This window comes from Poecilia reticulata, chromosome 6 (assembly GCF_904066995.2).
Source record: "Poecilia reticulata chromosome 6, P_reticulata-male-v2, whole genome shotgun sequence".
Classification (NCBI taxonomy): Eukaryota; Metazoa; Chordata; class Actinopteri; order Cyprinodontiformes; family Poeciliidae; genus Poecilia; species Poecilia reticulata.
The window spans coordinates 14,151,590-14,177,557 of NC_088835.1; the positions used below are offsets into that span (position 1 = coordinate 14,151,590).

General features: G+C 37.0%; 1 long non-coding RNA gene across 1 annotated transcript; it reads left to right on the forward strand.

Annotated features, from left to right (window-relative positions):
• Positions 1 to 11,096: 11,096 nt before the first annotated feature.
• Positions 11,097 to 25,968, forward strand: LOC145551957 (uncharacterized). Its single transcript, XR_014087853.1, has 3 exons — positions 11,097 to 11,509; positions 11,608 to 11,689; positions 25,880 to 25,968. It is a non-coding gene; the product is annotated as an uncharacterized LOC145551957 (long non-coding RNA).

Consider the following 25,968-nt stretch of genomic DNA (forward strand, 5'->3'; position numbering starts at 1 on the left):
CATATAAAAAAACAAATTCACATATATATAATCCAGTCATTTTTTTTTGTCTATCCATACAGCTTATGCCGCAAACAGATGTTTTATATAGAAATGTAAATAAAACAAAGATTAATATTAACTAAATTTTGCTGTGTTGATAAATATCACTAAACGTATGTGAGAAAATCCTATGGAGAAATACACTGCTACATTTAACTCCAGAACTTTAAATACACTGCTACATTTATACAGATTTAACTCCAGAACTTTAAATACACTGCTACATTTATACAGATTTAACTCCAGAACTTTAAATACACTGCTACATTTATACAGATTTAACTCCAGAACTTCACCATCCTGCACAAGTGGATGACTGACAGATTTTTTTTATTGCATCCTCTCCTTGTCTAAACGTTTATTGCTTCTTCTACTGTCTGACCTTTTTGACCGTTTCTGTTATGAAAACTTGGCTATGATGTCTGTCAGGAAGATGGCATCAGACACAATCAGTCTGATGTTCCAATAAGACGAGTGATGGTGATAAAATGTCAGCTGTGTCTGATCTCTCTGCTCAATGTTTCTCTTCCTTGCTGCTGTTGCCAGCCTTTATGATAGGGAGTCTTATCTTTATATTACCTCCCAAGGATAAAGTTTATCAGATAATGAACAAATTACATTATATATACACACATTTCTTTTATATAAATATATATAACCTTCGTGTGATATCGTCCACTTTCATGAAAAATTACCTATCGACTCAAGGAAGTCTACTGCAACCATTAAAAACACTGTACAAAAAAGTTCAACACGGTTCTACAGTTTCTGTAGAAGTAGATCTTGGTCAACTTTTCAAATACTGCACTATGGTCCAACAGAACCAGCACTGTGGTTCTTCCACAGTCGGTATTTATGTGGATGTCACTGAGCACTTTGACGAGTGTAGTCTCAGTACTGTGGTGAGCACAGAAATCCGGCTGAAAGACGTCAAAGCGGTCGTTGTTAAGAAGCTAATTAACTATTGAATCACAGGTTGTTGTTTTTTTTATCAGTTTTTTGATGAATGGAAGGGTGGAGATTGTCTTGCAATTGTGCAGTTGCAGTTTGTCCAAACTGGCCTTCATAAGAAGTGGTTTGATAACTGCTGTTATTAAACCTGGGGGAAAATATGATAAGAGGGATGAGTTTACTATTTCAATCAGATCAGAATCAATAATAGGCAGAACTTTTAAGGTGTGGTTCGTTTAGAGTTGGCTTCTGCATAAGGGGGATATATTCTGAATCACAGGTAGACATGAGGCAGCATAAATAAGCATAATGAAAAGATTCACTTGTCTCTATATTTGCCACCTTTCCCAGATTTTACAATATTTTTGTACGAAGCAGCGGACGTGGAGGAAGAGCCCATTGGATTTAGTCACAGTAACCGGTAGGATAAAAAGAGACATACTTGTTTTGGATATTTCATTTAAGGTTTGCAACAAAACTACATCATTCGTCTGTTTTAGTTTTTTCTTTAACAGCTTTTACTAAATGAATGCCTTTGTATTTTGAGTGATTTTTCTGGTCTATGAACAGATTTTCCCTCCTCATCAGTTCGCAAATCGTTTCTGGTTCCCTGCAACTTTCTTCCTCGTCTCCACAGTTTCCTCAAAGATCCCTTCCAAGAATCTCCTGCGCAAGTCCACTTGCTATTCCTCTGTCTGCGCTTCTGGAAACTTAAATCATTCACCCATTTGAGGATGCCTATCCATCCTCAAATGTTCTCCTCTCCACCGCTGAACCCTGGAAACAAACCGAGGCACTGCCGTCAGTCAAAACACTCACCAGCTCCCAGTCAAACTCAGTTTCTGTTGATATGCCCAGACCACTGACATAACCTCAGACGGCAAGGACCCCTCGTCCTGCCTACCTCTCAAAATCAACTCGGAAATATTTATCTTCAATAAACCTTTCAAATGCTTTTGTTGTGAATGTAACTACAGCATCAGTAAACAACATGACAGTGACTATTCATTGGCTGCACAGGTCTCTGCCACTATTTTTAGACCTACTGAATACTAGGTATAATGTTTAAAAGAAAATTTTCTTCAATAATGAACCACTTTTCTGTATTATGGAACTTCTAGAATACAGCAGCAAAATAGTTTGTCCCCGATGGTGCTTGCAAATCAAAACCTGCTTTGCAATTGTCAAGACAACAAAAGAGCTTCTAATTGCCTTTCGGGGCAAAACTAAAAAATATTTCCCACATAAATTCAGCAACAGTATGACTGCATATGGCAAGTTAAAGAAATGTATTTCCTGGACTTGTGGGAGATGTTAAGAGCATCTCCATCTTGCAGTCTGTATATATGAGTCATGTGGGCTGTGAGCTGCAAAGATTGAGAGACAACATGTGGAATTGTATTGAGAAACTCCTAAAGAAGTGAAGGAAAAGAAGGGTCTGTGACAGAGGAGAAAATAGATGACTGCAGAGAGATAAATTCAGGTGTCCGCTGCAGGTTTACGGCTATCTTCTCAGCGAGGCTGCAGAGTGTGCTCACTTGATTTATTTAGCAGTGTGTTCAGGCTGTCTCTCCTATGGCAATGTGGATAGCTTCTTTTCACCACCGACATGTTTTTTCAGGTGCAAGAAGAGTTATGTTTTCTTTAACATAATTTGTTAAACTATTCGTCTTCCAGTTCAACTGCACCTGGTTTTCTAAAGCTGTGATTCATTTCAAGTGCCGTTTTTACAGCACAGATCAGGAGAAAGTTTGCAATTCTTTTTAATTATGGCCTAGTTGATGTTTATGGTGAAAAATTGACCGTGCAGAAAAAACAGTAAATACAGTTTTTGTGTAAATGCAATATAAATTCATGCAAGAAATCTATGCTACTCATTTCATGCCCAAAAGGTTTATTGAGTGTTTTGTTATGCCAAAAAAATATTATCAGTCACATTTATAATGGCAACCTTTAAGGACTCTTTGTACTGTGAAAACAGCCTCAGAAATCCACTTTGAATGCTTCATTTAAAACTCAAGATAATGATAATGATAACAAAAACTCATGTTTATAAAACTACTTAATGAAAAAGTGCAAACAATCAGTGTGGGAAGTAATACGTCATGATATGATGATACATGGAGAGCAATTAACTACCATTTCTAAGGAAACTGGTAGCAGGCATTTCTCTCCATAGCAATCTGAATCATATATGGAACATTTGGACTAATCTGTAAAAAAAAATAAACACACCTTTGCTGGTTTCACAGAAAATAACAGGAAAAGTGTCAGGCTTCAAGCTCTTGATTATTGATCATCAGTAAGTATAAGAACCTCTATGGAAGTAAGGGTTTTGGCAGTATGCTGGTGTATAACTTAGCAGTGTGTGCTAACTCAGTTCCAATAAAGACACCACTAACATTAGAAACAGGACAATTAGAAGAGGATTGAACAACCTGTTTAGAACATTTGTCATGAGATAACTTTGTCTCCCTGTAAAAATAATTTATCAGCACTACTTTGCAAAAGTTCATATAAATGGGCTGTTGAATTCTGGACTCCAGTGTTTGGGACATAGTGGAGCTGATCAAGGTCATAACAGCACCATGCTTGAGGAAGAATAAACACACATTTACACCGCGATAAGGTGGGACCTTGGGGACGGGATGGTGGGGGGGAGCAACACAAACCTCAATTTTACAGGATTTCTTTTTTCCACTACAGTATGTCAGTTTGAAAAGTAGGAAAAAATGGGGTTTGATGCCAGACATTTTACATGTACCAATGAATTTCTATATAAGATGAAATAAGATTATATGCTATTAGAAATAATTTATAGTGATTACACAACCTATTTGATTAATCACATAGTTACCCATTTTTTTGTTCAAAAAACAGCCTTGGATACATTTTGTTTTGCTGTTAGAAATATTAACCTACCATATTTATCTTTATGTTTAAGTCATTTAACATATGGTCAATTCACAGCAGAAGCAAAGCAATGGTACAGTTCATATCCAAATACCTGGACTTCAGTTCAAACTCGTGCAGATTAATCAAATCTATTCCACTAAAAAGTCAATATGAATTTTAAATCCAACTTCACAGTACATTGGAGACGAGGTTTTTCAAATGACTCACTATATTTTCAAAAAGCTGTTCAACAGACTGCACCAACCTGACTTTGTGTTTCCAGGCGCGAGAAGAAACTGTGAGAACCACATGCAGACACAGACGAGGTTTTCCACAGAGGAAATGTTCACACTGTGAGAGGCAGGAGTTTAGCCAGTGGATCAGCATGTCAACACAACACCAGCTCTGAATCACTCATCTCCTATCTTAATAATATCTGTGACTGGGACAGAAATTGATTGTCTTTCTCATGCAGGGAGAGCTGCCCTTCAGAGGACTCACACAGTGGGAGAGTGTTATCACTCGCTGACATATTGGATGCTACAAGAGGCAGACTGATCAAACACGCCCTGAATCAACATTGGCAGCCTGGGACAAACACACTGATTAAAATGCCATGGCACTGACAAATGAAAGGCCACACATGCAAATGACCGGTCAAATTTGCTGTATGGATCACAGAAGTTGCTCCTTTTTTGATGTTCATTTGTTGTGGTATTGATGCAACCTTTGTGGGGACTGCTGGGAAAGTCAGTTTGATGCTTTTCACTGTGTGGGGTGGGTTGATGGAAACAATTTCAGACCCACTAACATCTGTCAGATGGTTGGACAGAAACGGCTTAATGGACGCCCTGCTTTGAGAGTACTAATTTACTTTCTCATTTTACAGAAAGGTTTTCATCTTAAAAGGTAGATATGTGATCATGGCACTAGTTCGAAGTAAATATATTTAACAAGGTAAGCAGTGGCGTACACAGACATTTTGGTGGTCAAGTGCTTAAGTGGAGGAAAAAGGGACCTTGTGCGGCACATGGTATCACATGCTGCCTTGGCAGAGTGAAATTTATCACAGACACGGCTGTAACACGGCTTGAACACGATCTATTTCAAATTCACACATTTACATATTTCAGATCAGTACCAACATGTTGTCTGATGCAAATGTTTAATAATCTCCACCTTTAGGAAAAAATTACCTCAAAACTGTTAAGTTTATTTTACAAAATTCTTTAAAAAAACAGAGCCCCGTGTGTAATGAGATACTCTTAATTATCTCATTCTGTAGTTTTATAAAATATTCTCTGCACCATATAACCTTATGTTGTAGCAAAGCAGGCTACCCTGACTAGCTTGCCAGGTAGATCACAGTGACTATTCTACAGCTTAAATCAAGTGTACCTAGATAAAGAGTTAGAACGTCTTTATAGTGCAATGTACTCGTTGAATTCAAAACAACAGCATGAATTCACAAAAGATGCTTGCCAAACTAATGGAATAAGTTCTATTACTAAATAAACTCCAAATACTTTTAAATGAAGTAGTAAAGTCCTCCAATATCCTACAGTATAAATGTGTACAAACCTCAATGTAGCTTTAAAATGAACTACAATTAAAGTACATCATTTTATCATTTTTACTTGTACAGAATTCAGAAATACGTGCCACACTTTACTGAGAACTTTATGAAAGGTATTTTTAGTAGTGCATGAATTGTAATGCTACCCAGCTCATTTGACCTCATTTATATATTTCAAAGGAAACATTTAAAATACAGAGGTAACTTGTCTACTGCAATCTAGTAATCCTAGAATTCCAGAAATTTCATGAATGTTCCTAGAGTGAGACAAGGAGCTGCTTTTAGAATAGGACTCTTTGAGAAAATATATTCTTTATGCTACACAGTCGTTCCATAAATATTAAATTATGATCGGCATATAACGCAGCATATAATCACCTTAATTAGGAATTCAAATCATTTGTAGAAAAGCAACAAAAAAGTAACAATGAATAAGTTTCATCATTATTTTTCTGTGTTCCTGTGTCACTCATCTGGTTTTCCAGTAGCACCTTTGCTGCTGAAAACATAACAGTCTCATGCAGTTCATAAAACTGACAAAATGTGATACTGATCCAGGTCCAGGGACAGGACTTTCTCTTCTCACTTTGTCATTTTACTGCGAAGAAATGACAGTATGCCACTTTCATCCGGACCATGTGGAGTGACATTTTAACAGAGTAGAAGGATTTGGAAAGATCTGCAGCAGCCTAAAAGCTCTAAAGGAATGATACACCAAAATGGGTCCAAAGTGGTACACCATTTATGTGTAATGGCATGAAATTATACAGGGAAAAGCTCACACAGCTAGGAATGAATGAAGTCGTGGCTGAAAAAAAAAAAAAAAAAAAAAAGATCTCGTAGGCCTTTTGCAAAAGCTTTGTTACATTGAAATTTACGCAAGGCATCAGCAAAACACCCACAAATGTTTTTTAAGTACATGGTGTATAATGTGAATCCCAAATGAAGACAAGAAGGGATTACTTACAGTACCTTAATATTTTGGAAGAGGTAAATTGAGTGCGCTACAAAAGAAATTGGATATATAAAAATCCAAACATCTGCAAAAAGGTGTCTACAAAAAGGTCCATGTAATGTCATCTGTCAAAGAAAAAACTGTAAAAAAAGATAAAGTGTTACAGTGTAGGTGTTATCATTAGAGTGGAAACTGGTGTGCAGGGGTTTTGGTGAATGACATCCAAACACACAAAAAATATAAGGTATTCTAACTTTTATGGTAAAGTAGTAAATCTGTTTCATGGCAGATGTATATCACTCGATACGCTGCCAAGAACCCCATCTTTGGTGTATTACAGGGTTTATTTTTTATCTGAAACCTTTAATTGTAATATGAAAAATGTTATCTGCGATACTTTTTTCACTGCACTGAATAAGGTATTTTTATGGAATGCCAAGCTTTGTTGTATCTTTATGCTGCCCTTAGATGCTTACAAAATCAAGTCATAATACGTAAAGTTATTTATCTTTCTGTTTTGGGACAAAAAAAAAATCAAGAAATGCAAAAATAAAACCTGTCAGTACGAAATATCCAATTAATATTAGATGTCTGCCTTATCCTAGGTCACCTATCTCCGGTAGGCTAGGCCACATATGGGGCAAATGGCCTTAGATACACAGACATAAGGGCAACACCGAGTTAGCATTTGACTTAAGATTTTTTTTTATTTATTTTTTTTATGTGGATCGTAAGCTGCAGTACCTGGAAAAGTCATGTATGCACATAGAGAACGTGTAAACGTCACAAAACCATTTTACTGTGAGAAAAAGATTGCTAAAACCGATGCACACTGCAGACATCAATAGAGCGTAAACTAAACTGAGATGTCATAATTTCATGTTTGACTTTGTAAAATAAGGTAAACTGAACATATTAAGGAACAAGAATTTTCACTCCCTCGTTCATGACTCACACGTTCGCCTGTCACTGGCAGCTCAAATCTTCCTGCCTTGAGATGTACACAACCTGACAAACAGCAGCTATCTGCATACTTTGACTTGACACAGCAAAGAGGAAGAAGACAGCAAAACATTTCCAGTTCGGAGAAGAGCATGTCGCACCACATTTATCAGCATGCAGCACCAAGCAGCCTCAGGGATTTAACAAAAACAACATTCAAACAAAGTTTATTCATGTTTCCACATATACAGAGCTGTGAAAAAAACCCTTACAGATTTTTTAAATTTTTACATTTTTGGTCAAATTTAGATATTTAAAGCACGACATATGTTAATAGACAAAACATAATGTAAATAAATAAATGTCCCTATGACACACAAAATAAATATGAATAAATATTTGTAATGGGGGGCTTATTTTGTTAATAAGCCCCCCATTGATTATGAATCAACTGGGTTCACCAAATCGGTATGATGACTTGATGAACCCATATCCAGCAATATGGATGAGAATTGTAACGTTAAGGTCTGGTAATAAAATTGAGCAACATGGTTTAACATTTGATTCTATTTTGGCTGGTCTCATGCCAAGGTAGTAATGCCTGACAGAATTTCTTTCCCATGTGTCGGCACAACAGGTGCCTGGATATCCCTTGTAAGCTGGGGATTTAAACTATGTTCATGTGATCTTATTTTGAAACATGTGGCACATCCAGGGCAGCCATTGAGTTATGTAGAGCTTTTGAGAGACAAGATCCGATAACCCAGACATATTGTTCTTATCCAAATTTAACTCTTTAATCTTAACTCTAATTGACCTAATTGAAAATTTTTTTTATTTATTCTAAATTGTGTACAAATTAAAATAACTTTTAGACTTTAGTACTGTAGCCTGTAGCACCTCATCATTAATTCTGGTTATTCTGTGTAGTGTTCTTATATATACTATGTTGAAACTCTTTTTTTTTTTCTTACCTTTGTGGTTTTCACAGATATGGAACCACAGTTTTGGCACACATGATGCCATTCTGTTTTTACCCTTTTCTTGAAAGATAGTAAAAAAAAAAAAAGATGCCTTAAATAAATTGACAAACCATGGATAGTTATTTGAATATCTGATGAGTTAAAAAAAATTATTATATAAGCACTGTGTGTCAAGAAAGATCCTGCAGAGGTCCAGTCTAGAGCGGACAGCAGAATGTCCCTGATTAAACAGGAGAAATGATGACAGGAAGCAGAGTGTCCAGGTTTGATGCAACCTCGCTTTCAAATTCATATTCAAAAATACATTCCAACATATATTTCTGTCTATTTTCATGATATACATAAATCATTTAAATGGAGCCACAGCCAAATACCTCCAACGAATAAGGCAAGTCCTGAGAAGCCAGCTCAATGGCAAGAACAAGATCCGTGCAATAAACAGCTATGCCTTACCAGTAATCAGATACCCTGCCGGAATAATTAGCTGGCCAATGGAAGAGATGAAGGCCACGGATGTTAAGACTAGGAAGCTACTAACCATGCATGGGGGATTCCACCCCAAATCCAGCACCCTGAGACTGTACACGAGCCGTAAGGAAGGAGGCAGAGGACTAGTGAGTGTGAGAGCCACTGTCCAGGATGAAACATCCAAGATCCATAAATACATCAAGGACAAAGCCTCAACGGACGATGTGCTCAGCGAATGTCTCAGGCAATGGGGAACAGAAGACAAGGTGCTGGAAGTACCATCATGGGAGGACAAGCCCCTACATGGGATGTACGACCGACAAATAACTGAAGTGGCTGATGTCAGGAAAACCTACCAATGGCTGGAGAAAGCTGGACTCAAGGACAGCACAGAGGCTCTCATCCTGGCCGCCCAGGAACAGGCCCTAAACACCAGAGCAATAGAGGCTCAGATCTACCACACCAGACAAGACCCAAGGTGTAGGTTGTGCAAGGAGGCCCCTGAGACAGTCCAGCACATAACAGCAGGGTGCAAGATGCTGGCAGGGAAAGCATACATGGAACGACATAACCAAGTGGCGGGGATAGTGTACAGGAACATCTGTGCAGAATATGGACTGGAAGCCCCGAGATCACAGTGGGGAACACCCCCAAAAGTGGTGAAGAATGACCGAGCTAAGATCCTGTGGGACTTCCAGATCCAGACAGACAAGATGGTAATGGCGAACCAACCGGACATTGTGGTGGTGGATAAAGAACAGAGGAAAGCCGTTGTGGTGGATGTAGCAGTACCAAGTGACTACAACATCAGGAAAAAGGAGCATGAGAAATTGGAGAAATACCAGGGCCTCAGGGAGGAACTGGAAAAGACCTGGAAGGTGAAGACCACAGTGGTGCCTGTGGTCATCGGGGCCCTCGGGGCAGTCACCCCCAAACTGGAGCAGTGGCTCAAACAGATCCCAGGAACAACATCAGACATCTCAGTCCAGAAATGTGCAGTTCTAGGCACAGCCAAGATACTGCGCAGAACCCTCAAGCTCCCAGGCCTCTGGTAGAGGACCCGAGCTCAGAGGATGAAACAGACCACGGAAGGTGAGGGTGAGAAGTGAATTTTTATTTTATTTTATTTATATATATATATATATATATATATATATATATATATATATATATATATATATATATATATATATATAGTCATGCTAGAATGACTTTTGCTAGAATGCCAGAATGATTTTTCCTACATAACTGAAATGCTTCTAATAAAGTGCAAATAAATTATTCTCAATATAAAACAAACAACTGTGCATGCACAATGTGTGTGAGTCACATACATCAAAAACAAAGGAATTAGGAATTGAAATGTTGAACATTGCAAAAATTTACTGTCTTTAAAAAAATTATAAAAGTAGTTTATTCTACAGAGAATGTTATTGAAGATTTGAAAGTGCAGTTAAGATGTTTTGAAAATGTGTAAGTCTTTGTTCATTTCTCATACATATGTATTGTGAAAAAAGCAACTCCAACTCTTACTGTTTCTGCAAACACAGCTTTCTTTCTACGTGCCATGTTTATCAGCATCATGTTCACCAGCTTGTTTCTGACTGCGGATGTTTTCCTTAGTTGGACAAAGCTTGCACAGCAGGGTTATCTTGCCAAAGGCACACGCCTGCAGCTGCTGGAAACGAGTAAAGGGGAGTTTGAATCAGTATTGTTTTTGAACTAAATTAAGTTTTGCATTTAGAGTTTTGCCTCCCTTTCAGGATGATTTCTTCTCTGTGGTAGAGCAGATTTATTTCCAAGATTTATCTCAGAGAAAAAATAAGAGTCTTGCTGCAGTTCTCATAAAACATCATCTTAATCTACACAATGTTGGATAGATCAATGACACTAATCAACTCATTATGAACATATATTAATTTGGGGGTTTTAGTGAACTTTTTACTATTCTTTTTCACATTGGAATGATTACGCAACATGTAACTTAAAGTAGTTTTGCAAAACTTTTGAAGTCTGTATTTGATTATTCCAGTGTTATAAAGCCTTCATTCACTTATGCTGTTGTTGACCAAAAACATCCATGTAAATTTCATATAACAATAGTTTTGAAAATAACCTCTGCCTTATCTGTTGCATGTAGGGTGTAGCACAAGTCGTTGTACAATATCCAAACTATATATTCCTTGTGCCAAAAGCATTTGTTTTGTTTTGTTTTGCTTGATTTATGTATTCATTTTTTTCCTGAACCTATGCAGAGGTCTGCAGGATTGCAAAGACAATTGTTGTGACTTTTTTACACTTATATGTTGTTCAGTATGATAAGTGACTGATTTACAATTATATGTTAAGCATAAATTACATGATTATTATTAATTGAATTGAACATGATTGTATATAATTACAAGGATGAAGTGAAATATATTTAAGTGCAAGACATGATTTATTTGAATAGAAGAAGTCTTTTATTTTGAAGAATGCTTAAGTATCTGGTTCTGTTTTGTCACTATCTTGCTTTGTTGATATTTTGGTTGTCTTGGTTACGAACTGCGGTTGCCGTTATCAGCTGTCGCCGTTTTCGCTCTTCAATAAAGAACTGAACAGAAAGGTTCAGTAAAAGACATACGAGCCTCCGTTTTGTTTGAAGAAGCTTCACTCCGTAACAACAATGTTTAAAAGTTTGGATCCCTTACTGTTTCTGTTAGTTTCCAGTCTTTGTTAAATACATTCTGCTTCTATCATTTCTCCTTAGGTAACAGTACCTTGCGAAAGTATTAAAACATTTTGTCACCCTGCAGCCCAAAACGTTTGCTACATAGTGCAGACCAAGGATCAGACCAGACAGCTCAGCGTTAAAGCTGTGAAGACGTTTTGAGGAAGGTAAGGTTATAAAGGAACCTGACCTTACACATTATAACAAGAATGTTTCTCATTATCACAAGAAAAACAGTCTCGTTTAATAAACAAGCTATAAAGCTCGTTACGGGACCTATTATTGCTGCAGCTCAAGCCATATACGACGAATGAATGGTTGGGTAAAAACTGAAAGCTTAATAGTAGCCTAAAGCATAACCATCATGCACATCTGATTTTGTTATGCTTCAGGAAGGTGAGGGGGAGTCTCTCGTTCTTAAATGTTTAATTGTTCTCACCAGTCGTGCAAGTATTGCTGAGATAACAGAACATATGGTTGGTTATAAGAGGCTTTGTCTTCTGTCACAATTTTAGACACATTCTGTTTTGTAACAAGAAAATATATTACTTAAAGCAGCTTTAAAAAAATAATATTTATTTTTCAAGTGCTGTACATGTGAGGAAATTACAGAAGGAGAGCAACATATGTGAATAAGATGATGAATAAAATAAAATGGCATAATTGTCATGCTAATTGATTCATTCAGTTCATGAAGGTGACCTTGCACAACACGGTTTAATTGTTGGTCAAAACTTGCTTTTCATCTCTCATTTGATTAAATGCATTTCCTTCCATGCACTGAGTCAATCCTGACTCGGTTGTTATGGAAACTCATTACTTTGCTGAACTCTGAACAGTTCAAATGATTAATCTGGTTATTATGGGAGCCCTGCTGCTCGACAGGACACTTCTCAATTTAAAGTCCAAAATCACACAATGTGAGAGCAACGCCAGCTAATGGCCCAAACCGGTCACCACAACGAGGTTACTTTTGCAAGATTAAACCAGTAGTGACAGAGATGTACAATCAGAGATGTTGGATGTTGTGAACACTCTCAACCGCTTTGCCTTTATTTAACAACCAATAAAACAGCTGCAGTACAGCTGCTTGAAGAGACAATGGAGTTCGGTGTTTTATTCTTTTGCCTTTGCTTTGATAAAAGATTTACAACACTCGTTCTTGCCTTTTCATATCGATTATACACATATTCATTTTAACATTGTAAGTTCTTTTTATTGCTTTTTATTTTCACTGAAAAACAAATTTCTCTTGTTTGCAGGCTGAGAAGTTATTTTCTGTTTTGGAGAACTGGAGCTCAGCTGCATTTAGGACCACACTTTGGAATATTAACCAACTAATAATCAGAATAAACATAAAAGCACACGTAAAACTCTGAACAAAAAAAACAAAAACAGAATGTATTGAAAAAAAATTAATTTTAACACAAAACCACCCACACAAAACTCAAATCCAAAGAAAGAAGTATAATGTTGAATTTGTTAAAATGCAGGAGTGCCAAATAAAACAATAGCAAAAGTTAATGTATGCCCCTTCAGAAGATGAATGGATTTTTTTCCCCCCTCCACTGTAGCCAAACGGTGGAGTACAGTGATAAGCGGGACTTGATGTAACACCTTAAAGTTATTTCACACCTTTGCATTAGTTCTGCACATAAATATTCTGTATGTGTTCAGGTATAAACCAACACTGTATTCAGTCAGTACTTCTGCATACCAAATCAACAGGGTGGGATTAGATATCTTCAGTTTGCCTATGTGTGCAGTTGCACCCCACTATCCATGGACTTGAAAGCTTTCTGTGCTGTTTCAAAGAAACTCTTTTTTCTTTTGATTAGGGGAGCTTCCGTAAGAAGGTGCATGTTTACTTACTTCAGTCTCACCCACCTGTATTGGAGAATCATTTGCAAAGCACAATACTTACGCTACACCTTTGCATGTTTTCATCAGGTGGATACACACTTGGCCTTTGTCAATAGGAAGGTAGTTCATTTTCTGCTTAGAATAATCGCCAATTATGCTCCTGTGGGATTTTACGGTTTTCTGGCTCTTGACATAACATTTACATGAGCTAAAAGTTTTCTTCAAAGAATTTGCATTCCTCGATGTGCAGATAAATTGAACTTCTGCTATTTCGCTGTGTAGCATCTACTGTTTTACTGTAAAAGCAAAACAGTATAGTCAAAGTGTGTTTTTTGCTGACTTAAGTTTTTATTTTAAAATAAACTACAGTGGTCTATGTTTTCTTGTACTAAACCACAATAGAACTGCTCCAGTTAGTCCTATTGTGATTTCTGTTTTCCATAGTGTCTGTTTATTCACAATCCTAAGTAAGATTTTCTACTCCACTTTTGGATCAATACTTGGGGACGTGCCCAGCTATAAAAGATAGAACTCATTTGTACTACATTTTAGTTAACCGTCTTGGGGCAACATTGCATGATACAGGAAAAAGCTACTTTTTAATAAAAGAAAAACATCTCTGGCCTTCCGGCCAACTAAGAATAGTTGCTCTGGTTCTGGGGAAATGAAATCAGTAGCTGCTTAAGGTATCATCTTTTCTAGATTCGTCTTTTAAAATAAGTGAATAACAATACATAAACTTTATTTTATTCTTTGACGTATACCAACAGCACCTTCAGTAATGTTAATTATTCACTTTGACTTCACATAGAGAGCCAAAAAAAATATAAAGGGTATTGAAGTGAAAGACCCAAGGCTTTGCCTTGATTTATTCATTCAATAGGCAGCAAGATGATCATTTTTCTCCATTTGGCTGCATTAGCCCTCGGAGGAAAAACTATTTAAGTGCCAGTAAACAAGATATAGAGAGTGGTGTGGGGGGAGAAAAAAAACCAAACCTTTATAAGAGATGGACCTCATTCCACCTGATATGATTGCACTGCTTGGCCAGCCAGATGAAACACACATCTTTTTCTTCATTTCAGTACAACTTTTGTCCCCTTTGAGACATTATCCCATACTCACATCTGCTAAACAATAACCTAATTTCTTCATCTAACCATTAGGAAACAAATGAGTAACTTCTTCTGGCTTGTACATGCTGGTGGAAAAGAGGAGCACCGGATATGCAAGGCTGATAATAAACGAAAGCATTAGCAGGAGGAGCTGCCTTCTGGACTTACCAGTATATTCAGGCTGCATGAGCTCATATCTCACTCTTAAATCCATAATTCAACATATGGGTTAGGGGAAGATGAATGAAGGAAATTGTCTTTATTAAATTGCTCTTCCTACAAAGAGAGAAAATCCAAAGGTCACATAGTTAAGAGGTGGTAATAAAAATGATAAATTCTTAAGGCTATATTGGGGTTGCCCCTTTGAGTAGTTAAAAGGTCCGTCTCGTTTCTCTGGTATGACTTTAACTTTATGTGTGGCATGCAAATACACATCTTCTCACTTATTTTGGGGATAAATAAGAGACTAACAAAGATGGGATAAGATGGCTAAGGCCAGGACGCATGTGATGAGTGATAGAGCACTACTCCGTGTTGCAGCTGTGAACATGAATTGATTTATTTTAACCTCACTGAACTGAATTTTAATCTAGATCTTGCTAAAAATAAACTGGAATAAAACTGTCTATTATGCATGAGAAAAGCTTTATTGTGTCCCCTTGTTAAAAGTATTACTGCTTCTTCTTCGTCCATTTTACTGAAAAAAGAGAATAGAGCTCCACTTAAAAATATATTTAATTTGTTACATGTAATAAAATTACGTTTGTCAAACTTACTTTATTTACACTTGAATACACTTAATTTGATTACTTGTCACAAATGAACTCAATTTATTTCATTTGGATCCTGCGTTTTTCAGTGTTTGGGTGATTTGCTTTCACAAACTCAGATGTCTTTTATTGGGGGATTTATGTGGTAGATGAAAACAAATTTTGCAAAATTTGTGAGTGAGAATAAAAAAGAATGCATATTTTAATTTATGCCTTAGTCAATACATAGAAGCAGCTTTCACTGGAATCACTGTCTTTTGGAATATATGCCAGCTTTACACAAATACAGGTTAAAATATTTTCTCTTTCTTGTTCGCAACAATGTTCAGTGACAGAGAATCATCATCTGTGAACATTTTAAATCTTTCAGTAAATTCTCAATGGATTAAGTCTAGACTTTGACAAGGTCACCTAAGCACATGAATGCGCTTCGACTTAAACCACTCCATGTAGTTCTGACTGCATGTTTACCTTCTGAAAGATGGACATCTGCCCTTTTATCTACTACAGAGTATTTTCTACATCACTTCTCCCATATTCTTATCTATTCTGACCAGCTAAAGGAAAGAATCTCCACAGCACCATGTTTTGCATTTAGCACGTTTAATTTTGTTCTCACCTGGTCAGAGCACTTTGCTTCTTCCAAATGTCCCATACATGGAGTGCAGCCGCCAACCTTTCATCACTTTCATGTTACTATGGAGATGGATATGAGTACTTTTCTTCCTGCTTTTAGTCCTCCATATTTCGCAAGCTTTTCAGATCCCATCATCCGAGTAACAATTTCACATTTTTCCTGAAAGTAATTACATATTCTCTGCTTTAATTAAGTTGAATCACCAATTTTGATTTCCCCTTCTCCAGCTGACCATCATTCTATGCATATTGATTGTTTTTTTTTTTTGATAAGTGTGCATTATTTTAAGTTAGAAATAAAGATGTGCAGCATTATGTTACCGTTTTAGCAAAAAAAAAAAAAAAACCCTCATTCAGGCCTTCAATTAAGCACATTTTATAGCTAAAGCAGATGTTTGGCAGATAAATGGGCTCACAGGGGAGGTAGATGCTTGAGGCGGTGAGTCGGTGAAGCAAATTAAAAGTAATTGACATGAAGAAAAAAAAACTCTTAGAAAACAAATTTGGGAGTCGTTATGTATGATCTCTAAATGAGCATACGTGGAGACTAAAAGTTAACATTTATCTTAGAAAATGCACAGATAAATGTTTAATTCCTCTCAATATTGATTGGACTGTTCTGCTTATATCCTACAAATATAAAAAAAAGCCACTAAATAAGCATTTAAGTTAATGAGCTGATGCGTTTGCAAGTTTTTGAGTGCTTTTGGTATTCAAAAAGATTTCTTGTCTTTATTGCCTTTTTAAAAGTTAAGAAATCTAGAAATGTCCTTAAGGACTTTCTATTGAATGTCACTGCTGAGCCTGTTCTTTATTTTCAAAGTTTGAAGCAGCCTTCAAAAACTGAGCTTTTCTCAGGAAGTGAAATTGGATCTAAAAAATGAAGCTGAGCGATGCCTTCACACCTGTAGGCAGCTATCAAACAACCCAGTAATTCAGGGTTTGCCAAGCTGAAATCTTACTACAAAACGGTGCATTGGAAGGGCTTGGTGAGAAATTCACAGAGCACGCAGAGAAACTATTGAAAGACGTGGACAACACACGAGTGGCGAAGCCGTGAGAATTCGCACGGTCCCGACGACAGTCGTCCCAACAAAAACCTCATTTGAAACTTCATCACAGCAGTCCGCGTCCGAAGTGTGCAGAGCAGCTGGATGAGAGGGATTAGTTCAGGGAACGAGTGGTGTGGACAGATGACAATAAAATTGAGCACTTTGGCTCCAGTCAGTAAATCTGCGGCGAGGGGAAAGAACGGAGCACTCTCTGAATAAAAGAACATCTTGGCGGCTGGTGCGCACGGGGGATAGGAAATGTTCGTCTGCGAGGTGCCAGGGCCCAGATGGGCAGAAAACAATTTACACGACAGGATCTCATTTTATGTCAGCAAAGCAAGGAATCAGCAGAAAAACAGGGCGATTTTTCATTTTCATTTTTCAGAACAATGGGCAAGACAATCGACGTACGAGCCAACGCTCGACTCCTGAGCAGCGAAGAACAGGCTCGCTGGCAAAACCTTCAGCTGAACGCCCAAAGAAAATTAGCAGCAGAAACTTAGAAACAGATTTATAGCTGGCTGGGATATTCCAACATTACAAGTAGGCAAATACATCATTGCAAAACAATATTTTAATTTTAGTTAATGACTAAACTAATAACATTATTTTAAAACATTCAAGTTGAACTCATTACTTTGTGTGCCTATTAGATGGCTGTATTGTGTAAATTCACTGAATATATTAATTGGATGGTTAGCATGAAATAACTCAATCAAGACACTGTGATCTACCTCAGTTTTGGGAAAATTTCATATACAAGAATTGAAGATAAATGAAAGTAAACAAATCTGATAAGTACATGAGCTATACTGCAGAAAAGATCATTCGAGTTGGATTTAATGCAGAAGTAGACTTCTGAAAAAGTTAGCAGAAGTCTATTTTATGAACGTCCAGAAGCTTTATATTTTTCCCAGCTTTATTGTTCATCTTTATGTTCCTCCATTAGTCTCTATGAGTTTCACTCCCCCGAGCCATGCTAATAAACTGTTTACCTTCCTGCTATTCTTTGCACAAACCTTCAAATTCTCAAACAAACCTATTTTAGGTACACCATAAAAATGGCTTTTGTTTTTTTTTTTTTCACTTATGACAATTGTATGTGTGAATTTATTCATAGTTGTATCGGTTTTTTTCCACCTTGTATTCTTGCTAACACTGTGTAATTATTCCATTACTATTTTTAGTCATTATTATTATTGCTCATTTCTAGTGTGCGTTCATTTGTCTATCACTTTGCTGCTAATACACAGAAATCTCAGTCAAATAAAGTATTATTTTATTCTATTGTATGAAAGGATTGTGGTCGTGTTCAGTACAAGGACAATCTTCAATGAGGTTGGCTGGTTTTGTGAGCAAGACTCAGATTGTGATGAGCTTGTTCATTAATTTTTTCCTCAATGTAAGAAGAGGTTGGTTTTTTTTTTTGGGGGGGGTGGGGGGGGGTGTAGCCTGACATGATATGACCTTTCCAAAAAAAAATCAATTAAAAACAAAAACCTTTAGCATTTAGAGCTTTAATTTACATTTTGAAATCATTAAACAGTTTTATTTTGAAGCATTTCCTTCTTGCTTGTATTGATGAATAAAGAGTGTTTTATCCTTGCGTGTGCATGTGGGAGCAGCTCTCACCGTCATCGATGTGACATGTCTCAGTTTCTACCGCTCTGTCTTCTCTCTCCTGTCCCACATTTCGCCCCCTGCCTCCCGAAACACCCATAAACCAATGTGATAATGTCACTGATATTGATGCGCCCTCACCGGGAAGGCTGTGAAGATTAACTAGACAGTGAGACGGGGGAGAGAGACACGTGAGGGAGGCGGCAGAGGAGCTGCTGCAAAGTGAATTACCAACAGCCGCTCAGACTGAGAGAGGACAGCGAACAGAGACGGCAGAGATGGAAAGGAGGGAACAGAGTTCATGTGGTTCAGAGGCAAAATCCATGCCAATGGGATACAATTCCCTTTGGTCTCTTGGGGGAATCCACTGACTTCCTTCCTGCAATTACAGAGCCTCGTTTCCTCTCTTAATCCATCTGAATGTTTGTTTGTGTTTGTTTGTGCTACCTATTAGTGCTTTCTCATAAAATAAAAAAAGCCACCCTCCTCTGTACTAAAGCCCTCATTACTGGCAGCAGCTTTTTGTGCTTTTCTTCTCTGCTGGCAGCTGGAGTCTTTTTATTTGTTTTTTTTTTGTTTTTTTTGGTCAGTATGATTAACTTTGCAATGTGGAAAACACCAAATAAATACTCACTACACTCATGAGATAAAAGAGGAAGAGTATTCCAATTAAGAAGAAGCGGGTCACACTGACAATTTAATCCAGGTAATTACAACTAATTGATGGACACCGTCATGTGCTAGATCAAATGAGGTTTTTGTTAAAAATAAAAGTTGTATTGGGACAAATTTGCAGTTTGCCAAGCTCCGAATTACCGGTACATTCTCTAACTTCAGGATTTTATGTAGGAGTTCAACAAAAAGTGTGATATGATTGTGAAGGGGAAAGAATGGCTTTCAAAATTTCGACAGACGAAAATGATTTCTTTTTTTTATGTTTTCTCTGTCTCCCTGAGCCCATGCATAACCACCTCCTGCTGTCATTTGAAATCTCTAATGGTAGGTGTGTCTCTACCAGTTTGTACAACGATTAATATTTTACCCATTTGTCTTTGGAAAATAGCTCATGCTCAGAATGCAAGGAGAGCAACCATATATCAAATCTTGCTACAGATTTCTAATTTGATCTCAGTCTAGACTATGACTCAGTCATTCTAACACATTAATAAGCTTTAATCCAAAGTATTTTACTGTAGTCATTGTTCTCTTGAAAGGTGAACCTCGGCCCCAGTCTTCTGCAGTCTCAGTATTTAGCATCTTTTCAACATTGATTTTGTTATCACATATTTTTTATTTCTACGCCAAAAAATGTTCTCTTGGTCTCATGTTATGAGAGCATATTTGGTCTGAGTTTTGTGTCCCTATGGCCTGTGGCAAACTGTAAATAGGACTTCTTAAAGAGGCAGTACCATGTACTCTACAGGCACATTGTGTCATTTTATAGCACAATCAAATAATTTCCGTTTTTTTAAAAAATGCTTTGTATATATCAAACATGCTGACCTTACTCCGTCCGTTGACTCTGGATTGTCAGTGTGAATTTATATTTGTGCAATGCTCTTTTGATTTTGGGGTTGTGAATGTAACGGTGTGAGAGGATTAAAGCTTAGGATATTGATTTAAAAACCAACCTTTCTTTAAACTTCTAGTTCTAGCCTGTCTGCCATCATGTTGTTTGTTTCTCTAACGTCCTCTAACAAACATCTGTAAAAAAAAAATAAAAAAAAAACAGATTTGTTTTGACAGAGGCTAAAATTACAAAAAGATAACGTGACGTTTTTCAATTAGTGGATTTATTAGGGTGTTACGTTGACTTAGATTTTATTTTTGGGTATTAGACAAGGTTGCTGAATATTTCTACATGCTATATTTTTCAGGTTTTTATGTGTAAAAAATATCGATGCCTATTTGTTTAGTATTTTCAGTCCACTTCACAATTTTGAACTACTCTTTTTGGTCTAATTTATAAACTCCCAGTACAATATATTGAAGTTTGTTGAGACAAATTGTGTATGACTTCAAGAGGTATACTTTAAATACCACAATATAACATTGAAAACTGAGCATTTCACAAAGCAGAAAATGTTTTTGTACCAAGGTAAAAAAAAAAGTTTTTATAATATTAAAGCCGTCTGAAGTGTGTTTGACAGGGCCATGTAAAACCTTTAGCCCAGAAATAGTTGTAATTTTCATCACAGTGGGTTAACATGTCTGCTCTCAAAAAAAAAAAAAACCTCCTGGACAGACTCAGAAGACATTGGTGTATAAAGTTGATCTATTACTGGAGGTGAGGAATACTTTCTCTGATGGGTAGCCTCATTTCTGTAACTGCGAAATTACCTCTGAATCACAGACCAGCTGCTGAATGAACATTATCGCACCCATAGAGCCTCAGTTTACCATTCAGGACACAAGAACCAAATCCACAAGATACTGACGACACAGGAGAGCTGCAGGACTTTTCCTTCAGATTTCTATTTTCCTCCCAGTGGCTCACAAGGTTCTGACAAGCTGCTGAGATTCATGTTTCTTTGTTGTGGTTCTCAGTTGTGTTTGTATTACGATGATTTAGTAGAGGTTTTCTGTAAGATGTTTCTTCCTATTTATCAGGTTGATACTTGATATTGAGAGCAGTATGATGGGTCTTGAGTCAACCCTAATTTCTTTTTAGTCCACTTCAAATGGTCAGAGATTTTTAGATAGATAAAGTCTTGTTTAAAGCCTAAACAAGACTTTAAAGTGGTCTTGTTTTAGACGTTCTCTTGCCATTTTAAGTTTTTCTTTATATTTTTGCTGCAAAATAATATATCAGAGCTTATAAACTTACAGTAATGCAATGGTTAAAATAAGAGGGTAAAAACATTCAGGAATAACTAATAAAATGTATTTTTAAAGCAAACATATAATCTAAAGAGGAGCTCTCTAGCATTAAGAATCTGATGCATCTTTATTATCTAATGAAACAGAGTTCTAGATTAACAGGGACGGTTTTATACTCTGCTTTGTCTGCTTGACAAAACACTAGAAATACTGGATACAAAGAAATCTAAAGACCAGATTAGATTGCAATAAACCTGAAGGCAGAGCACACAAATTGATGGTGAAACTGATCAATGTTGGAACTATTCATTTGGCTTTGTACTGTACATCCCATGTAGGGTAGTACATATACTTGCTGGGTACGTATATGAGTCACTGAGTAAACTGCATCAAGAAAAAAAAACGATTTTGAAACACATCTTGTTTCAATCTAAATAAATCCAAGAACAGATAAAAATAAAGTCTGTGACATCTCTCAGTGTGGAAAGGGTTAAAACACCATTTCTAAGGCTATGGGGCTTCCAGTAAACAAACAGTGTCACAGTTGGAGTAAATGCAGTGCCATGGTGAACCTTCCCTTAAGTGGCCAGCCAAGCACAATTACTCCAAGAGCACACAGAGGATTCATCCAGTGTGTCGCAAAACAACCCAAGAACAACATCAGTTTGTGGCGTTACGCCCAAGCACATTGGAGTTATGTGGAAGGGCAGTTATCAATAGTATACCATCAAGTCCTTGTCTGAATGTCTCAGACATAAATTACGGTTGTGGAGTGGCCTAGTAAAAGTCTATTTGCAATTTTGTGGCTCACAAAAACCCATTCGACAGGAGAGTGGACAGAAATTGCTGCAGAGCAACATGAAAGACTACAAAAAGTCAAAGGCAGACAGAACCGCCTATAAGGTTTACGTGGGTGTTATAGAATAGATCATATTTTGAAAGCTTTATTCCCTTACTAAATGAAAGTAAGGAAGGATCTTTGTTGAAAAATCTGCATTTTGGGTTTACTGATTCTTTGTTAAGTATTAAAATTTGCTTGATGATCCAAAGCACTTAGTTGAAAATGAAATGGAAAAAAATGAAAAACCAGATGAAATCTGTAAGTTGCTTCAACTTTTTTACTGCTCTATATTAATGCAACCAAAGAGCTCAGACAGCAGTTTTTCCTCCTGCATAGAAATGCCGAAAAGTTTTTGGGGTTTTTCATCACAACACTTTCGGTTTCTATCGTTCTTCACCTCACAGACACAGATCAGTGGAAGAGTGTGTGTGCTGTTTTTGTCATTTCATTTACAGCTTCAGCGGTGATAGATGGTGAGTCTTCTCTCTGTGCTCATGCAAATAACTGCTTTTCCTCTGCACTTTTGCTTCTGACAAGCTAGATTTGTGACAGAAAGCATGACGCAAATGTGGAAAATACCACTTCTTCCATCAACCTAAAGCTTGTTTAATCAAATATGTTTAACTTCAAATGTCACTGTTTAAAAATATGTTGTTGGTTTTTTTTGGGGGGGAGGGTTTCGGTGAAAGTTCGATATGCTCATGTGCAAACTTTAATATCAAATGCAAACATTGCAGCTCAGGTGGATTTTGTGTTTTTATTCGGTGCTCAATTTCTTCCAGAAAGCCTTGATCAACAGATTTCAAAAACCCCTTAACTGATCAAATAACCTTTTTAAAATATTAAATGGGTTTAAAATTATAGGTTGATTTTCACCTATTCTGCGTCTGACTCTAAATGTCACACAAAATTGCCGTCACTGATCGACTACTAATTTAACCTTTCAACTTCTTTGGGCTTTTGAAGTCGTGTCGGCATATGAGGTAATAAGAAGCAATAATCTGACACCAATTACCATGATTACACCCCGTCCTTGGTGTCAGAATACTGGCTGCACCAGGGAAGAAGGAGAAAATAAAGTGTTGATAAATGGAGAGAGAGGTGTGGAGGAACAGAGGAGTGACAAATGACAACAGAATGCATGAACATGGATAGAGGAGAGAGGCAGCCCCTCAGGGACATCACGGGGAAATATGGCTGTTTTATACAGCGCTGTCAGGAGCGGATAGATTGGCAGTAACACACAGTTGGGCAGGAGAGGTGTGCTGAGTGATGGCCGCAAATAAAACTTTGACTTTTCTTCATAAATTCACCGAAAGTCAAAGTTCTGTTCAAAAGTCGGCTGAAAAAGTTTGACTGGACTTTGGCAAAAATTGCCTCATATGTCTTCCCAAAAGAGATGTGTGGCGTCAGGAGAAACAGCGGTGTGGAGAAGTGTTTATCCCCGTTCTGATTCCCTATTTACTTTTGCATTTTTGTCACACTCGAGAGTCTCAGAACATCAAACCACATGTACATGTTAGTTGAAGACAACACAGATATACACAAAATAAAACTGTTTATGATTAAGGGGGGTTAGGTTAAGGGGTGGGGTCAGGGTTTGAGTCGCTGCAGAGTTACACACTCGCACAAAATCAGTGGATAAGGATTTTTCTGAACCCGGTGTAAAGTATTGTTGCGCTGACTTTTTTCCGGAGAAAATGTAGATAAAACCTTTAATGCAATGTAATATTCAGTAAACCACATCATGCTATTATAGCAACGTTTCAAGATATTATTAAGGTTCCCTGTTTCTCTAAGTGAATTGTGAATTGCCATCTACTGGAAAATTATGCCATTTAGGATTTTCTTGTTAGCTAAAGAAAGCTCAGAGGAGCGGAGAGAGTTTGAGCAGATCCTCCAGGAATCACAGCTGAGGCCTTCTAAGTTGCAAAATGTGAAATGTCCTCATTAATTCTGTATGAGTTTCTTCAGTTTGGTCAAAGTCGAACGGTTTTAATGAATAGTTTTCTTAAAGCAAAATGAAGTGATTCAGTCCTGACTGATTCAGTCTATTAAGTTTGACAAACAAAAGCAAAAACTTATTATGTAAAATGTACTTTTTTGAGCTTTGCCTCATGTTACGATGTCATTCCCTCATCAAAAAACATACCTGGAGTGTTGCTTTGATTCCTTCATGCATGAATTGAACCTCATGAATCTCCCGTGGCAACCATTAGGTTCATAAGACGCTTGGGGGAACCTAGCGCCACCTGCAGTTTTCCAAGCCGGGTTTCCGTGAGACAGAGAACAATAAGATGGTTTCTCCTTTCGACTGAACTTTTGTTGTGATTTGTTCTTAAAAATGAAAATTGTTAAATATACTTTGGAAAAAAAGAAAAAAAAAACAATAACAGATTCAGACTTGGTCAACATGAATTTATCAAGTGCAACATTTCAAAATTCTCGTACATATGATATGGTAATGATTTTTAAAATGTCATAGGGGATCAAATAGTGTAATGAGTTTCTCTTACAGCTTAAAGTTTAATGCTACATAAAAAATATATACTGTATTGTGGCTTTAATGAATCATCACCAATTTGCAGCCACTGTCAGAGGGGAGTGTTTGACTGAAGCAAAGACAGGGAGTAAAGTTCTCTGAGGTTTTCTGCCAAGGTCCTCACGTGACTCTGAGACTTAAAAAATGTGGCTGCTTTCTGCAGAAGAAACCTGCTCGTGATGGCTTAACTATAGGAAGAATGGTGTTGCATTGAGAGTTGGAGCTGTGCACTGTGGAGAAACTTTATCAAGCAAAACTATTGACAGAACAACCCACACAGGCTTAAAGTGAGGAGGAGTGAGAAAGTTTGAAGCCGAAAGGATTATTGAGATCATCCAAATCTGAGGTGGCTGCTTTGAATCTGATAGTTTTATTTCGGGAGTTGTTTTCTAAGGGTGGATGAGTCCTTCATCGCAAGAAATAGAAGCGTTTCGCAACTCATCTGAACTTCAAAAGCACTAAACACCCTTATGGTTCAATAAAACAGGACGCTTTTTATTAATATTTCATAGGTTTTGTTACGTTTATCTTGGTTTTCTTGTGTTCTTTGCCTCAATAAAGCTCTCAGTATGTATTGAGTTGCAACTGCTCTATATCTTCACTTTATTTGGCTTTTGTCTGTTGTTATTTCCGTCACTTCTATGTTATTTTATTTTTTGTATTCTCACACTCTTTCTTTAACACACCCACATTCTATGCATTGTACCTCTCAGAATATGTAGTCTCTGAAAAGTTGACCAGGACGTTCTTTATGGTTTTGGTTTTTCTATTTTGCAGGGTCTTATAAAGTCAGTCAGCTCTTAAAGAGAACAACACCACAGACAAAGAAAGAAACTATTCATTAAGTTACTGACATTATGCAAACTGACCTAAACATAAATATAGCAATGTTTAGCCAATAAGAAATAATATTGGTGAAATACCACAAATTAAATGTAAGGGGGGAAAAAATGTCTACTAAATAGCTTTTGACGAAAACAATGAAGAGATACATTAAGTTCCAACAAAACTGCTTACTTAAAAAAAAGATGTTCAATTTTATCAAAACTCAAAAAATTCAAGCAATAATCTTTACATCATTTTCTGTCATATGCACAGGACTGTGTTCAGGTTGCTGAGTGTGAGCATCCCCACCTCCTCTGATTGCAAGGTGTGTCTGGCAGGTGAGCTTCCTCACAGCTGGTGCT